Here is a 14,403-nt window from a genome sequence, read left to right as displayed (position 1 = left end):
AAGACGTAAAATGATAACCCGAAAGGTCATTATTTTTCCCTGTTTAAAATGCAGACTACAGTTTAATAAATCATGTAATTCATTTGATAGTTATCGTGTATGGTTTTACTTAAAACATTTTCATCAAAAATTTTAAGCAAAAATTATCCTACCAAAAAGGTTTATTTTGAATATTTAACGGGAGAAAGTCCGATAAAAAGTCCCCAGAGCTCTTTGATCAAATGTAAAAAGGCGTATCGTCATATATCAACTTACAATTTGCCAAAAAAATTATGTCGACAACTTTTACGGTTTATAATGAGTTGTGCTAGTAAAATGCTAAAATTTTAAGATGACGATGACCTAACTTTCCTGTTAACTGACCAAGGACCTCACATGAAAAGCCTCTGGAACTCTATTACGTACGGTTTTTGAGTTACATTGTACCAACACATGCCACTCCTTCCGAACACAAAACGGGAAATAACTCTTTTTTGTAACCAGACTACCTCAGTTCATATTTAACAGATCATCATAAGGAAGTAACGAAACTTTTGAAGAAAAAAAATTTAGCGATAACTTTGACGCTTTCTAATGAGAAGTGATAACAGGAAAACGGTTTAAGGGGAGATAAATCTTCTATATGGAAAGTATTCGGTTAAAAAGGGCGAGTTTCTAAAGCGCAATAAAAATTCGATATCATATACCAAATAACTTGTCGACAGGTTGCCAAACAAAAGGTACAAAAGAAAAGATAATCATAACAAAATCAAAAGGTCTTACCTCGGAAAGTTGGAAGATCTAATAAACGGTAACAAGAATAAAGCATTATGATTACAACATTCTTTAAAAAAAAACCTCACCAATGAAAATTTATGTAAATGTGTTATTTTGGAAAAACAGAAATCGTTCAAAATTATATATAGGTTACGAAATATTTCGATACATGACCAATACCGAGACATAAGAATTGCAAAGAATAAACTATCAGTCGAAGTTTCGACAAAATCAAATATTGTTTCTTGTTTAAGATAGAATTTAAAACAAACTGGACACACTGTCTTGAAGATAGCAGTTTCGCAGAAATTTGCTGCTTTCAGAATGGTTCTTGTTTTTTTGAGTATGATTGTCCCTTCATAAGAAAAAAGATTTGTATCCACGCCAGCAATTCCTTTTATGGGAAAAAGAAAAATTCTTAGAATCAGTCTTACTACGTTTAGAATGAAGATACTTAGGAAGATCATTCGTATATGTAACACTCACCTCGTAGCGTTAACAATTATAGAATCTCTTTCTTCTTTTTACTGTTTTCACAATTTCTTTATATATATAACCAGAATTTTGAGACAGCGGAAAATCTCAGCTGAATGGTATAAATAAAATATTAACACTTAGGCATAGAATTTAATACGAAAATATCGTTTGAAATGGAATGGTAATAAGGATACATAGGGATGACAGGCAAAAAGCAACAACTGACCTCATCAACCATCCACTGCCGATTCCGGCATGCGCTTACCCATCTCCCCCTTTTTGTTTACCGTCTTACCTCATATAAAGTGTCGTAGTTTTAAAACACACGATGAACAGCGCAGCTACAATCAAGTAATAGCAAAACCAAATTGTTCTACAATCGAAAAAAAAAACAAACAAAAAAACAAAACAATTTCAGACAAAACATTTATATCTTAATCTTAATCTGTAAAATTCAACCAATAATTAGGTTTATAGTTTATGAGTGGTTAAGAGAGCACTTTTTATTATTATAATGAATGAAAACGGGATAGGAAACGTTTGCTAACCAGTGCTAAAGAGTCACTTGTAAAAGATAATGCTTAAACAAAAATAAGATAGATCAGACAATATATAGCTGAGGTAGAAAATTTAAAGTACACACCGTATTTTAGAATAGAGATTATCTATATCCTAACAATCAATAGGTCAAAGACACTTACAAGAAATTAAATATAAGTATGGTATGTAGACGGATGAAGTTAATAATTATGTATTTGGCAAGACATAACCCATATCAGAAGATATGGTAGACATTTATTTGAATTAGAAGATGATATAGAAAGTGGGGGTACATGTAATAACAACAAATGTTTGTTGGAATTTCACTCCACCTCTCTGTTTACGGAAGAATTGGTTTACCCGGTCTTGTGCCTTTAACAATAATGCATACATTATATCAATCTCCTTTTTATGTTTTATGGTTAGATAGCCAAATTCATTAAATAAAATTATCATCGACCATTTGATTAAAGTTTTGACATTTAAAGTCGTCATTTCGTTTGCTATTAATTTCAAAAGTCGTATAAAAGTCTCCAAGAGGTCAAAGTAAAAATACAAAACAGGCTACAGATTAATTGGTCATGCTGTCCAGTAGGGTAAAGCACGTAAACCTGATATTGGTTTATCTTTACAATCATTTTTGTTTGTCTTTATGATAAAAATTTATCAGAAGAATAAGACTAAATTTTAACTTTTTGGTTAAATCTTTGAATTTAAAAATTAAAATAACAGTTTTAAAATTAATAACCTGCGTTCAAACGGCTTTTTGTTTTTTTATTTATTTCAACAGGATTGCTCAAACCAAAACATTTGAAAGCCTAGGATGTATAAAAGACCTAAACATATGAGGAGCTATATTAAGGATGTACACCTGAGGAGCCAACTATTTCTAGAATTAAACTTTTTTTCTTAACCTGATTTTTGGGTTTAAATGACTGTAAGAAAGTGATTGATGAAGAAAACATCATATGATGGGGCACTTCTCTTTTTGCTACGGCCATTTGAAAGTACCCCATTTTTAATGATTTTCCCATTTTTTATCAATTTTTACCCATTTTGAGCTATTATAAAGAAAAAAATCACAGTTTCACAATTAAAACTTTTTTTCATACTTTCACTAAAGAAGAAGTGGACCAATCTGAAAAATATTAACTTTAAAAAACCATAGGTTGGTGTTAATATTAGAAAGTTTTATAAAATTTTGTTGCTTTTTCGTGTCAAATTGACCATGCTGTCAATTTTGTTAAATTTGGGATTTTTCTCTTTTTTTTTTAGAACAAAAAGCATATAATTTCAACTTATTTGTTATAAATGATTGAAAAATACATATCTAAGAATTTTTAAAAGAAGATATGGGATGAACATATATTTGGTAAAATCATTTCTTTGTACCCCTCAACCATTTTCCCAACATTTTGGCTGATGAAACTGACCGGATTGGTTATAAAATTTGAAAAATTTATTACTCAAAAACTACTGATTGTAAGTACACAATTTGTTCACAGAGTTTAGTTTGATTATATAATTTTTTAATTCATTAATATATTCCACTTGTATCACATGTTTTGGAAATAATTCCCGAACGAGATGTCAACGAGACTGATACATCAGAAGAATACATCCTTAAGAAAAGGGACTTAAAAACTAGCCGAATTCATGTAAGGTCAACTTTGCCTGAGGGAATTGAAACCTTAGCTTCTTTATAATTTCTTAATTTATCCACGGAAAATTTTAAATCAGATAATGCTAAAATTAGCCGAGAATTATGTTTATAGATATAAGGAGATGTGGTATGAGTGCCAATGAGACAACTCTCCATCCAAGACAAACAATTATAAAAGTAAACCATTATAGGTCAAAATACGGTCTTCAACACGGATCCTTGACTCACACCGAACAGCAAGCTATAAAGGGCCCCAAAAATAACTAGTGTAAAACCATTCAAACGGGAAAACCAACGGTCTTATCTATATAAAAAACGAGAAACGAGAAACACTTATGAACCACATCAACAACATCAGATTCCTGACTTAGGACTAGTGCAAACAATTGCAGCGGGTTTAAACGTTTTAATGGTACCAAACATTCACCCTTATCTGAAACAATAGTGTAACATCACACCATAGAAAGACACACTATAAAATATCAATTGAAATGGATTAACTCAATCAAAAGACAAATTAACACCAGTGAACATACATTGAACAAATAAATATGATCTATGATACAATGTAAATACAAAATAAATAAACTAAGGGAAGAATAATAAAAGTAACATGTTATACCGCTGTAAAATGTTAAACAATTTAAGAAAAACAATATGCTTGAACAAAAATATCAGCCATTTGCAATTGCTTTAAACACAGGTAAATGAAAATAATATTGTTGTTAGGTATACGTGTACAGTTCAAATAGAGAAAGGAGATATTTTTACAAAATAAATAATTTTGATGTTCATAGTACGAAGAAGTGAAAATTTATAGTATATTTTGTAATAATTATGTCTGTTTGAATAGACAAAAACTTTGACAGATTTTAATTCTAAAGAAGTTTTGACGAAACGAATGTACATAATTATAGAAAACAAATAGGGGTGTTGCGTTTCTATTGACACTCAGTATACTTAGTTGGTGTCTACACGGAAAAAAAAATTCAATAATGTCGACCCCTTCTCGATTTGTGCTTGTTCATTATACTTAATGTTTTGATAAGATACAGTCGCACCATTTGGCACTCAACCCAAAGATAGAAACAAATGATGCTTTTTAAGATCAATCTGCATTTAGATAAACAAAAAAATAATTAGATCTTACCCGATAAGACATACTTTCCAAACAAGGAAAACGTAAATATATCACATGTTTTTGACTATTAGTGTACACAAATAAAGCCAATTATAGTTATCTAATCTAAATGGTTCATAACGTAAAATTAGCTCGATTCGTATACTTCATGACCAAATATGAATGATCTCCTATATGATTTCATTACTTGAAGTAATTTAATTTTTTTCACTTTCACCCTTAAACACATGTTGTAATCCCACTTACATTTTGACGTATGCATTTGTTTTGAATGTTAATACAGTTAACTCTCGTTGTCTCGAACTCGGTTGACTCGAAATTTCGGATGAGTCGAAGTTTTCACGTGGTCCCGAACTTTGTTCCATATAAATGTATGTAATTCGACTCCTGATGAGTCGAAATTGGATGAGTCGAAATTTCGGTTGAGTCGAACTAAATTTACGATCCCAAGGTTAACAAAAGCATTCAAAATTCAATATTTATCTCGAACTAATACACATATGTCAAAACATGACCTCCGGCATTTAAATGGATTGAAGAGTTAATCTGACAATACACGTGTAATTAAATTTCGCTGACCACTGTATTGATTTATGACATGATATTTCCACGAGTGTTTACCTAAGATTATCTTTTATAGAATTTTTATAAATAATTAGTGATGCATTGTTAATGTTCATGAAAAAGTATTTAAAATGTTTACAAAACAATTAGTTGTGATTTACACTAATGAGCTTGGGTGTGTATAAAGTAAAAATTATGACTTCCGTTGATGATCACCTAAAAACTACTCAATCGGCGTCTTTAATCTTGTTGTATTTTCTTTTGAAAAGATAGAGTGAGATAAAACAAAATGAAGAGAAATCTAAATTTTCTAAAATCTCTTGTATCCGATAATAAACAATTTTGTCAACTATAAACGACCTGAATAACAAAACTATCGATTGAAAATTACTCTCTCGGATAAAAGCCAGAGGAAAAATTGTAACTGAAACAATTGAATAAATAAAAATAATGTTATTATAATAATGAAAGACCATGACATACAAATACATCGATCTGATACCAGAATATCGATCCCCTTCCCTTATTCACCCGGATTTATTTTAGCTTTACCAAGCTAAGCAAGAGTTGTGTCCCTTGTTCTGTCAAACTTCCGGTTTTCGGTTGAGTCGAACTACGTGTATCTCGAAATATTTCTCTGGTCCGGCTGACTTCGAGATAACGAGAGTCGACTGTATATGAATCCTTCACTTTCAGAGACATGATACAATCTAGTCGACCAATTTGTCATATTTTCAATGTTCTGATCTAAAATATAACATGATAAAAGAAGTTGGTGATATTGAGTAAAACAATTATCGACAGCCATCTTCAACTTTAGATTGTACATATATAATAATATTATTAATGTACTTACATGCTGGGACAGAACACATTACAAATGATAATGTTTGAACTATGATATATTATATCTTAAATCATTTTGGTAGACATGTATAAATCATCATCAATTCATATACAAAGAATTAATGTAGATTCAAGAAAATCTAAAATGATAGTGTTTGATGTCAATATGTTTTATTCTTTACACAAGACTGATCATCTTCGCTAGCCAAGAGTTAGGGTCACATCCACTCCTCTTCAAATGAAGATGCTAGCCAAGATGAAGACTTATATTACGAGTAGGGAATCTGAACTAATCATGAATTTGATTGCAATACAACTTTTGGTATGCATTTGCCATGTTAATTTGGCAAAACAATCTCCTAACTTTTGGACGAAATAGGGTGAGATAATATAAAGGGGCAATACAAAACAACACGTCAAAGGAAAAACAGACAACAACAAAACCGAAAGAAAAAAAAGTCAGAAAGACATACAACCATCCACTAAACACTATACTTAAAAAAAAGAGTGTGCAACATGAACCAAAAAAAAACCGAATGAGCTCATTTGAAGGTCTTGTTTCGCTAGTTATAATCGTCGTGCTGCTTCTAGATTAAGAACAAAAATATTCGGTCAAATGTCACTTTCGATGATGTCAAAATAGAGGAAGAGTGGATGAGAATGTGACTTCGAATAGTGGAACGTATCCGTGGTTATCGAACACAAATATTCCATAACGGTAAATCAAATCATATTGTGTCAATAAAACTTTCGAAGGGACGACTTCAATTCTACCGATAGGTTTCCTTGGTTCAATAGCAATCCTCTTTTTAAGAAATAATGATAGGAAACGCAAACCTTGGAATATCGTACAAATCAGTAAATGGTCCTGTCAACAGAAATATTGAAAAAAAAAAGATAATGAACCAGTTTTAAAATTAAATACCCAGTAGGCACACAACGTTGATTCAACGTTGAAACAATGTTGTTTCTCAACGTTGAAACAACGTCAAATTTATGTTTGATTTTGAAAATTTGAATCAACGTTTAAAATTTCAACGTTGAAGTTTCAACATCCATTCAACGTTGATTCAAGGTTGAATAGCAGTTGAAAGTACATTAATAAACTATATTATTAAGCTGCATACACATTTTGACCTGCTTTCCAAATTTGTGCTGTTGTTATTGATGGTAGACAGGCAGCTGGACTGTGCAGGTTTTTTTTAATGTCTTGGTTTTTTCCTCAAGACACATATGAACCAGATAGATAGGCTAAATGGGAGATGTCTAAATACATACATAAACAGTTACTGATACAACATTCCGTGCTTGTACAAAGTCAATAATCCACACCAAAAATGTCATATCTCAACATCTTTGTTGGTTCTGTGCCTATTTTCTCAGTAAAGTTAGTGGTTGGTGTGATCTACTGTACTGTCCAATATATTTGGAAGTTCCTGTTAAACTTTTTGAATCATGTGTATTTAGCTATTGAGACCAAGAAAAAATACAAGTAGGAATAGCTGAAATGATTGTGTGTGTCCACTTGTATAAAGATAACTATTTATAATTATCTATATAGATATACAAGTGGACACACACCATCATTTCATCTATTCCTACTTGTAGTTTTTCTTGTTCTGATTAGCTATGAAATACAAATGATTCAATGAATTTGATTACACAGTTTGCCTAAATTATGACACACACTTTATTCCCACCACAGAAAGCATTACTAAACAGGACGAAGATGTTGAATAGCTCTAAACAATTCTCACAAGTTACAAGTTGTCGACCAAATGTTAAGCCATTCTTTAAAGAAGTATATCCCAAGAAGAGTGTTTTATCCTCTTTTTATGACAAATATGTCGTTGTTCCAGCAGATAAAGCCTCCAATAATGTTGTCTTCATATGTAAAAACCATTACTTGGAATGTCTCACAAAAGAGCTTGGAATAAACAGCAAAACTGGTAATCCTACATATTCTTTAACATCATTTACAAAGGATGAAATATAAAAAAATCACAAATCAGTCCTTCCTCCTTTTGGTATTAACATCAAAGAAAAAGAAGAAAATCCACCGTCTTTATACTGGATAACTATTTTTCTACAGTAAAAGATGACCTTCAAAAATATTGTGATGAGATATATTCAACCAGTGGTGTCAATCAGATGTGAGTTCTTAAAAATTCTAAAGATCTACTGCAAAATCGTAGATCACAATTCCCAATGCTCAATTGAAAGATCGACTTCACCATCTCATTAAACAGAATGGGAATCGTAGATATAAATTTCTTGTTTTGGGTTATAATAATTCTTATTTTGTGAAGAACCACACTGATTCTATCAGAAAAAAAAACTGAAGATGATATTATCAAAATGCTGGACTTTTTGATCGACAATATATTTGTTGAGTTTGGAGGATTGATGTTACGACGGACAGTCGGTATTCCAATGGGTACTAATTGTGCACCCCTGCTGGCCGATTTGTTTTTGTACTCGTGTGAGGCAGAGTTCATTTGGAACCTTCTGAAAGACAAAAAGGAAAAATCACCTTGCGAGATTCTTTAATTTTACTTTCAGATATATTGATGATGTCCTATCACTGAATAACCCATATTTCAGTCAGTACTTGCATCTCATATATCCCAGTGAACTTGAAATTAAGGATACTACTGATACTAGAAGGACTGCTTCATACCTTGATTTTTCCTTCAATATTGACACAGATGGACGACTTCACACTAAAATCTATAACAAACGGGATGATTTCAACTTTCTATTATCAATTTCCCATTTCTCAGCAGTAACATACCCTCTGCTCCATCGTATGGTGTTTGCATATCTCAATTGATACGTTATGCTCGTGTATGTTCACACTTTACTGACTTCATATACAGGAGTGTGCTCCTTACCTAAAAAAATGCTCCAATAGAGTTATGAGGAACAAAAAGATTGGAAATGTCACTCCGTAAATGTTATGGACACCATCACGAATTAGTTGATCTATACGATGTGTCTGTGTCTAAACTAACTAACGACATTTTTACCACGTCTTAGATTGTGGTTTACTTAACGTCGTCTGGTCTGCTAAGTACCGAACGTGATCTATTCCCGAATATGACTGTTTTGCCGAGTGTGAATTCGTATTGCTATACGACGTGTCTCGGTATTTATACATCCAACATTTATGTATTTAGTTATGATGTTTCTTTTGTAAGTCTGGTTAGATATTGTGTTATGTCTTATCGTTTGTGGTATAAATTCTGTATTTTCGGTACATATTTCACATATGTCTTATTTGTCGAGTTACTCGTGGTTCGTCTACAATGTTTTTGTTTAATGTTGTTTGTTTTCAAGTTTGTTTACTGTTTGGTCTTACATCATCTTGCCTTATATTACAGTTATTTTATTTTTATTTTCTATATGTATGTAAAAGTTAAGATAATAAATCAGCATTTATATGATTTAAAGTTTAAAGCTACTATATGCACAGGCTTTTTTTGTTTATACACATATTTGATTTATAAGAAAAACTGTCATGGTTAGAAAATACAAATAATAACACCATTACAAACACAATTCTATTTTAATATTCTTGTCATGGTTAGAAAATACATCAAATAACACCATTACAAACTCAATCCCAATTTTATATTCTTGTACGTCTCTACAATAAAACAAATTTATTCAATTTTATATATTTTATATATGTATAGATTATTACATGGCATTTTTCATATCAGACCCTTTATTGGCCCTAGGTCATGATATCAGCTCAAGAGCAAAAGGCTCGAGGGATGATATCATGAACGAGGGCCGATAAAGAGTCTGATATTAAAAATGACATGTTATGATCTTTTCATCATATACTTCAGCTGAAAATCTATTTTTCAAACTTTGAAAAAATGCATTTATTGAATTATTTGTTTTGCATTTTTCATAATATATTTTCCTGTTTCCTAATATTTTTTTTATCTTCCTTTGTTATGTTTTTCACCAAAAACGTACTACTGAGGTGTATTTTCCGGAATTTTCCGAGTGACGTCGAAATGCCATGCAATAACGTTACAGAAAGGCATGCGATAATAACTGGAAGCAGTTGATATAAACCGGAAGCAGTTGATAACGAAAGTCATATCACACGGCAAAGACAATTCTTCAGATTTTATTAATAAATATATGTACAATTTACAGTTTTATCAAGGGGTACAATAATACCATTATTTTCTATAAGTATATGATAAATATACATAGATATCATAAAGTTGTCACATGTTCTGACGTGTATAATACAATTAAAATTTGATGTGGCGGCATGGTAAGTAACATTATCATCATTTACAACAGACAAAATAGCTTATCTGAAAGGTATACCATCTACTTGCCACTATTCCTCATGTACTGTGTTACAACCCTAGATAAAACCGACGAGGAAAGACATTACTCGACCAGCGAAAACTATATTTTTATATAGACTGGGTGGTCGAATAGTCTAAGACGTTGGACGATGTCACAGAAGCAAGGGTTCGAATCCCGCTGAGGGAAGAACAAAAATTTACTCACGCAAATTTGGAGATATAACATTGTTGGGCTGAATTCGAGACAAATTATATATATCAAAATAGAAAAATGTACAATAACCAAACAACACGCATATCCAAAAATTACATTGAGTATAATAATAGGAGTGTGGTATGGTTGGTTCATAACATTTATTGCACAGCAATACCGGTCCAATGATGGAATAACACATATAATATCTTTTTTCGGACACAAAATGCGTGTGTCTGGTACTAATAAAATCATGCACCCTCAAGACTGAAAAGCAGAGGTTAATCAAAACTTTAGAATACATAAAAACCAAATATCATTATTTCTTGTTACATTATTATTTGATGTAATTATATTAATAGCAATTACATAATGTTTACTTTTCTTTCCTTACAAGTCAGATACCGTGTTCAACCTATAAATTGAAATATTTGATTGGTTGGTTGGTTTTTTGGTTGAGATTAAATAAGATCACACATTTCTCATGCTAGCTGAAAATTTAAAGTTTGAAGTAAGTTTCGGTTAATTCATTTGATTTTAATATTTCAGAGACATTCTCTCTGATAAGATGTGACCATAGTATTTTTACTAAACTTGTCTACTTCCGACACGTCGCTACTAACATTTTGGTAAAATCTTTTGATGATATTTTCTACGGTTTATGAGGTGTAGATATAACAAGCAAAAGTCAAATTCTAGAACATGACTTTGACTTTTGACCTTGACCTGAATTAGTTCTGGCCACATATTGTCTATGATCTTTACGGCTTATGGTTTAAGAGTTTCTGTAAAGGAGAGATAACTCCAATAAAAGTCACTTGGTCTTTTCAGTAAAACCTAACTTAAGCATCCTGAGGATATCACAAACAATCTTTTCGATGTCTTTTTTTTATAACAGAGGAGATGCGCTAAGAAGTAGTATGGCAGATATCTCTGACAATGAATGGTGTTCAGTTAGAGAAAAACACATCACCTGATCGACATCATAATCCAAAAATGTTATCGACATCCTGCAAAACAAAAAGTTGCAGAAAAAGAAAAAAACATTAAACGATCTTTGAACATAAAAGGGATAGACCTAATAATCGGAACAAATACAAAGGTCTTTTTACTGAAAATTGAAAGGCCCAGAAATAATGATGTGTGATATGATCAAGTCAGATATTCTGTCGACGCTATAATAACCGGGACAGCATCAAACTCGATCAGTACCCTTTAGCATGTTTAGTATTTGATTCATAGAAATTAGGACAAAACAAGCATTACAAAAAAGGTGCTGACAATTGTTTAATTTAGAAAAAAAAAATGTAAGCATACAGTAACGCTTTTTCACTTGCAGTACGTTTATTATGCCAATTTTGATTTTTTTGGACGGCAAAAATATCCCTGAAAATTAGTTAGCAGTAATTAGCAAAATAGTTGATACAAGATTGTGTTACGATATTGTACAGTGTAATAGAGTTATAGAGTACAAGTTGTTGGCGTCGTTTCTGTAAACACCAATAATGTCGTCGAATATTTTTCCCTTTTCTGAAAAAAAACCCCAACTTTTACAGGATATAGCTTGAAAACTTTTTCTAAGGAATTGCTTTGCACCAATCGATTCGTTGTTCATTTTTGAAAATTATATCAATTTTAAAACAAAATTCTATGGACCTATAAGAAAGAAAATCTTGATAACGTTAAAATATCTGACTATTTTATGATTTTCCCTAACTATCCTTCGTATGTTTGGCGTATCATGCTGTTGATTTCAACACCTTGTATCTCAAACACGAAAATGGTAACCGCCATTTTTTTTGTATATTCGGTTTATTTTTACAAGCAGAATCTATTTGTGAAATTTTAAAACTTTTGTGGAGTAGGTAATTGCACACATTTCAACTTAAAACAAACAATCTTTATTACGATGGTTTAAAAGTTTTTTTTTTAAAGTTAATTTCTACCTACATAGTGAGGTTTTGCCCTGTAAATATCTGTAATTGGTATAATTCCGACCATTGAAACTACTGGGTTTGTTTTAACTATACAAAGTTTGTTTAGATTAATAATGGTGGAGACAATCAGAATGAATTATACATTTTATTTATATACACTTAACTATACGATACGCGTAGAAATGAAAAGAACAATAAGAACCAAAGAACTGGGATAACAACACAGTTTGCACACAAAAACATTCGAGGAAGTATAATTACAAAAATGAATGGAGAAATTATAAAAATAATGAAATATGAAATGATTTCCACTAAAGACGACTCTCCACCTAAGAACAAAGGTAGATGATGTAACAATTAATCACCACAATACGGTTTTCATCAACATACCGCATAGTATGCCATTGAATGCGTCGCATATGAAAATGTGAAACCATTCTAAACTGTCTAATTTATGCTAAAAACAATAAACGAAAACATTGTACAGCGACAGACAACATTAAATAACAGTCTCCTGATTTGTTTGTTAAAGTGTTAACGGAAGAAATCAGCATAAAATTGATTAAATTCAAATTCAGTCCATTATACTGTTGATATCAATGTGTAAACAATGTAATCCGTGAACAAGTCTCAAACAGACTTACGACTTCCTTTCGACCTTAAACCTTATCAAAGCCCTAGAAGTTTGTTTTTTCAATTATTTACATTATGACAAGATTTTCAGTCTTGCGTTTATAGAAAATATCCTCAGCCCACCCTTCCAGAACTCCCCCAGTTTTTGTTGGGGTTTGTGTTGCTTAGTCTAAAAATGAAAACAACACGTTATAAATTTCATGCGTCCGAAGCGCTTTTCTGGATTAACCTTCATCAGGAACGCTCAAAGCCGAATATTTGATAGCCAAGAATGTATAACCCAAACAGCTGAAGAGCTATATGACAAAAAAGGACCTAAAGAAATAGCCAAATTTATCTAAGGTCAGCGTCTATGCTGTGGTTTTGTATGTCTTGTCTTTTTTAGTCAAAGGGATGTTATAAAAATAAGAAGATGTGGTATGATTGCCAATGAGACCACTCTCCACCAGAGACCAAAATGACATAGAAGTTAACAACTATACGTCACCGTACGACCTTCAACAAGGAACAAAACCGCATAATCAGCTATAGAAGGCCCCATAATGAAAAAAATGTAAAACAATTCAAACGAGAAAACTAACGGCCTGATTTATGTACAAAATAATGAACGAAAAACAGATATGTTATACAGCAACCATTGAGGTACAGGCTCTTGACTTGGGACAGGCAAATACAGACACATACAGAATGTGGCGCGGCTAGTTCTCTTCGACTGATGAGTTTCGAATGTCCCCTTGGTATTTTCGTCTCTTTTGTCAAAAGGGCGACATAAACCTTTGTAGCGAAACTTATACACCTGACATGGTTAGGGAAACTCAAAATTCAAATATTTTCATGATGTTCTGTTATTGATATCAATTCAAAACTTACCATTGCACTCTTTTTTGATACTGACATACTTAATTATTTATGTTAAGTATTTGCCACAAATTGTTTATGTAATGGTATAGGTGTGTCGTTGATACCAATCGTGGCAATAGTTTTCCTTGTGGAGACACACTGCGTTTCATGGCTGACAAACACTTCGTAAGTTACAATACCTTGATCGTTGGCATTCAAGAGAGAATTATACAATTTATTTTTATTATGACACTGATAAACAAAAATTAACTCTATTGATGTTTAATATTTTGTTTCACGTGATTTTGGCAAGTAGTAACATTATGTTCCTTAAGAAAAAGTATGCATTACGCCATATATTTAGATAGGGACTTACCCGATTAAAATTATTTGATGGTAGTTGATATCAGATTTAACTTTATGTTTGTAATATTATTTTGTGACTTGTGTTTATAATCGATAACAAATTAATG

This window comes from Mytilus californianus, unplaced genomic scaffold (genome assembly GCF_021869535.1).
Source record: "Mytilus californianus isolate M0D057914Y unplaced genomic scaffold, xbMytCali1.0.p SCAF_3, whole genome shotgun sequence".
Taxonomy (NCBI): domain Eukaryota; kingdom Metazoa; phylum Mollusca; class Bivalvia; order Mytilida; family Mytilidae; genus Mytilus; species Mytilus californianus.
This window is presented reverse-complemented; position numbering follows the sequence as displayed.